General features: G+C 34.7%; 1 non-coding gene across 1 annotated transcript; it reads right to left on the bottom strand.

Annotated features, from left to right (window-relative positions):
- Nucleotides 1-373: 373 nt before the first annotated feature.
- LOC129082384 (U6 spliceosomal RNA) lies at nt 374-479 on the bottom strand. The gene has a single exon (XR_008530404.1). It is a non-coding gene; the product is annotated as a U6 spliceosomal RNA (small nuclear RNA).
- Between the last annotated feature and the right edge of the window lie 4,552 nt (nt 480-5,031).

Below are 5,031 nucleotides of genomic sequence, written 5' to 3' on the forward strand. Positions count from 1 at the left end.
TATCTGGTTTTGGGATTAGGGTGATGCTGGCCTCATAGAAAGAGTCTGGGAGTCTTCCCTCCTCTTGGATTTTTTGGAATAGTCTGAGAAGGACAGCGGTTAGCTCTTCCTTAAATGTTTTGTAAAATTCTCCTGGGAAACCGTCTGGCCCTGGACTTTTGTGTGCTGGGAGTTTCTTGATTACTGCTTCAATTTCCCCACCTGTTACTGGTCTGCTCAAGCTTTCTGCTTCTTCCTCCTTCAGTGTTGGAATATTATACTTTTCTAAAAATTTGTCCATTTCATCAAAGTTTTCAAATTTCTTGGCATATAATTGTTCATAGTTGTTTTTGACAATCCTTTGTATTTCTGTAGTATCAGTTGTTATTTTCCTAAAAATACGGAACGTTTCACGAATTTGCATGTCATCCTTGCACAGGGCCATGCTAATCTTCTCTGTATCTTTCCAATTTTAGTATATGTGCTGCTGAAGTGAGCACTGTTTGTCCATTTTTAAATGTTTTTTTTTTTGTTGTATGAAAGAAACCAATTTGCTTTTTATATATTGTAAATTAATATCCCTTGCCAGATATATGAGTTGTAATCATTTTTCCCTTTCTTGAGCTGTCTTTTACACTCTTTTGAGAGTGTTCTTTGATGCATAAAGGTTTGTTTTAATGAAATATAAATTATCTATGTTATCTTCTGTTGCTTATTTTACGATTTTGCTGTTATATGCAATATAATGAACTTTGACATTTAAAAATATAAATAAAATCAATCCGCATTTAAGAAAGACAGAAGGAGAGAGAGGTGGAACTGCTCCCTGTTGTGACAACATGGATGAAACTGGAGAATATTAAGCTAAGTGAAATAAGCCAGTTGGTGAAAGACAAATACCATATGATTTCACCTGTAAGTGGACTTTAGTCAACAAAATAAACTAATGAGCAAAATAAACCAGAGACATGGAAACATGGAGCAGATTGAAAGTGACTAGAGGGGAGGGGGAAAGAGGACAATGGTGGAAAGAAGGGGAAGGGACTAGACAAAGAACATGTATGAATGACCCATGGACATGGAAAACAGAGTGGGAATTGACTGTGGGAGTTGGGGGATGGGGGTGGGATGGGTGGAGGGGGGTAAAGGGGGAAAAATTGAGACAACTGTAATAGAATAAACATGATTTATAAATTAAAAAATAAGAAAATAAATAAAGAAAAAAAGAAATCATTGGAAAATTCCATGTCATTCAGTGTTTCTTCTATGTTTTTTCTTCTGAGAATATTATAGTTTTAGTTTTTACAGTAAGGTCTTTTTTTTATCAATTTTTAGTTATTTTTTGTCTATGATATAAGGAAAGAACTTTAAAAAAATGATTTCTGACATTTAACCTTATGAATAACCACTCTGTAATGCAAAACCCATACCCTCTGGAAACTTTTTATAGCTGAAAACAATGAGTAACAAAAAAGGAGAATGGCTTGCCTAAATTTAAATACAAGAGGCCAGAGAAATTGGAGGCCAGACCTAATTATTTCTTGTCACAATTTTTTGGGGCAAACAGAGGGACTAGATAAGGATTCCCAGCTATAAACACATTTTGAAGAACAGTAAACTGGCCTGTAAATAACTGTGAGTACTTAACATTATGCATAACATGATAACTCTCTCTGCTTATGTTAGATATGTTATTCACATGCTTTCTATCAAATTTTCTATTAAAGTATACCTTCCTATGGTGATATTAATGATGATTTTTATTCAAATATATTCCCTTCTCAAAAAGTAATTAAAAGCAGTTCACCAATACTAACTTTCTGTTCATCTTATAATTGAAAACTGAATAAATATGGCTATTTGCTATCTCCTCTAGGATATTCAAAGCACCTCAAACTCAGTGTTTCAAAATAGAGCTTCTAGCCTACCTCTCAGGTCCAGTCCTTTCCTCTCAATAAACATGAGCCATCACATACCAGGCACTGTTTCCGGTCACAGAGGGCATCACTTTCTACCCAGCTCTATAACCAGCACCTTGAATGTCATCTCTGACATCTCCCTCTCTGTCATCCCATCACCAGCCCTGTTGATTTTATCTACTAAATATTTTTATAACTCCTTAGTTCTTTTTATCTCTATCCCTTATAGAAAATCGCTCTGTTCTACACTACCATCATCTCTCACCATGTCATGTATTACGTTTATTGACTTGTGTATAACGGTGAAAACCATCTCTGATTGTGTCTTCTCAAATCAACTGTGGATCCACGAACTCCCTGCTGTTAACAGAGTGGTCATTCTGCAAGGAAACCTTTCTTGACATCCTTGATTAGATGGAATCTCTCATTACACATTCTCCCAGTGATATGCCTTTATGCCATTGCAACTGCCACAGTTGAAATTTTAAAATTAACTTTGAAATTCACATGCAATAAAATGTACCAATTTTATGGTACTTAGATGAATTTTGGCAAATGTATATACTCATGCAACCACGATCACAATGGAGATGTAGAATTTCTTTGTTTGTACACCTTCCTTGTGCTCCTTTGTTGTTTTATCTGCCCACTCTCACAAAATTACTGACCTGCTTAGGTTGATTTTTTAAGAATTTTGTGAAAATAGACTTCCACAGACTTATTCCTGTTTCTGGTTTCTTTTGTTTTAGCATTATGTTTTTGAGGTTCATACATTTTGTGGTATGTGTCAGGAGTTCATTTCTTTATTCTGCTGCATAGTATTCTATATATAAGGGGAGATCACAAAAAACTGGAATTATCTTCCGTAAGAAAGGCTCCTTGTTGTGTAGGCTTCCCTCGCTAGGTGAGTGTTCTAGGAACCCATCTGTATCAGTGTACCAGCTGGCATTGTTGTGAGAGGCTACATTTGGCTTTAGAGAATTTCTTCTCAAGACTCTTTTGATGCTTTTGTCCATTTCATGATGGGTAGTTTATGAGTGCACCTGTCCACACCATGCTGAGTGTTCAGCAGTTTTTGACTAAAAACGGCATGACCTTCATGCCTCACCCTCCCTATTCATCCAATCTCACCCCCAAGCGACTTTTTTTTGTTTGTTTTCCTGTATGTAAAAAAGTCCTCAAAGGGAAACTTTGCTGATGTGGAAGAGGTGAAATGAAAAATGGCAGAAGCACTAAAAGGTATACAAATTGACAGGTTCAAAAACTGTTTAGAGCAGTGGAAAAAAATCTTGATAGATGTATTGTATCAAAAGGAGAGTACTCTGAAGGTGACTGAAGTTTAAACATGTAAGAAATAATATACAATTTTTTAATAAATAAATTCCAGGTTTTTTGGGTACCCCTCATAAATTATAAAATCTTTATGTATGTGTAGAATTCCTCCAATTTGTTCTTTTCCACAAGTGTTTTGGTTCTTTTAGGTTTGCATTTTCAGGATCCTGCTAAGATCCTGTTTGGCATGACATTGATTTTCTGGATCTATTTGGGGTGAATGGACATCCTGACAATCCATTTATGTAAGGCTTTAATCTTTCTTAGCATTTTTTTTACTTTTCAGTGTCTTGTTTTGCTCATATTTATGAAATCTGTGTTAAATAATGTTTTTGAATATTGTTTTATTGCTAAGTTATATAAGTATAATAAATTTTAAAATATCATATATCTTGCATTCTTGCTAAATTTACTTATTTCTAATAATTTTTAAATAGATTCCCTAGGATTTTCTCCATCTCTGATTATGTCATCTGCAAATAGCAAAAGCTTTTCTTCTTCCTTTCAGATCTGTATTCCTTTTATTTGTCTTGCTTGCTGGACTGGCTAGAACCTCCAGGACAATGTGAGTGAGGTGTGGGGAGTGGAAATTCTTGCATGTTCCTGATCTTAGGAGGACATTCGGTCTTTCATCACTAAATCTTATGTGAGCTGTAGAGTTTTCATAGATGCCGTTTTTGAGTTGAGAAAGTTTTCTACTGTTTCTAGTTTTCTGAGAATATTTTTATTTTTTAAAATCTTAAATAGGGTTAGATTTTGTCAAATTCTTTTTTTTGTTTTGCTTTTATTGTGATGGTTATATTGTTTTTCTTTTTAATTTTCTGTGAATATGATGAATTAAATTGATGGACTTAGTAGATAATTTCTCTGAACTTAGGACTCTGGGGAAGATAGATTGACTACTACTATTCTAAATTAAAAATGATTTATCCAATTTGAGCTAATTTTTTTATATTATGTTATGTCATTTTAGCCTAATATGGGTAGGGTTGTACCCCAGCTCTGTTAGGTACTACTGTATGACCATGGGCAAGTTATTTAACCATTCTGAGCCTCCATTATATAGCTATCTTGTGTGACTTTTGTGAGAATTAAGTGGGACAGTGCTTGTAGCATGCTCACATTTACTGACTGCTGACATGTTCCAGACACTGTTTTAAGCATGACTTGTGTATTATTTTGTCTATACCTATTGACCTACAACAAAAGAGGTGCTATTGTTTGCATTTTCACAGATGAGGAACCAATGCACAGAGACATATGTAACTTGCCCAAGGTCCGCAGCTGACAAGAGGCAGATGAGGGGATGTTCCTCACAAACTGGGTCCAGAGTCCATGTGCACAGCCAAAAATGAAATTCTCTCTGCATCGTACTTCAAAGCACATAATGCACTGTATACCACATGTGACGTTAGCTATTGCTGGTGCTTTGTTAACATCCACAAAGTATATATTTTGATATTTTATGCCACTTCATTATGGGGAAGGTGAGCTTGGAGAATGGGGAAGTATATTTGCCAAAACTCTATAAATTTTGCTTTAAGTTCTATAAAGACCAGAACAATATTCTTTTGAACACTTTAATGTTCCTTTACCTTTTTTTTTTAGAGGGTCAGGCTATAAAAGAGGGTTCATAAGTGGTCCTATTTCTGAAGCTTGATTAACTCAGGAATTTGTGAGATATTTTTTAACAAACTACATTTATTCAGTGATCTACAAAACCTGTACAGTCCCTCTGTACTCACAGAGTTGTGTACTTAAAATATATTTTTGATATTTTTGATAATCTTTTATTTAAAAT

This window comes from Pteronotus mesoamericanus, unplaced genomic scaffold (assembly GCF_021234165.1).
Source record: "Pteronotus mesoamericanus isolate MK-2021 breed Mesoamerican mustached bat unplaced genomic scaffold, CSHL_Meso_final scaffold_125, whole genome shotgun sequence".
Lineage (NCBI taxonomy): Eukaryota > Metazoa > Chordata > Mammalia > Chiroptera > Mormoopidae > Pteronotus > Pteronotus mesoamericanus.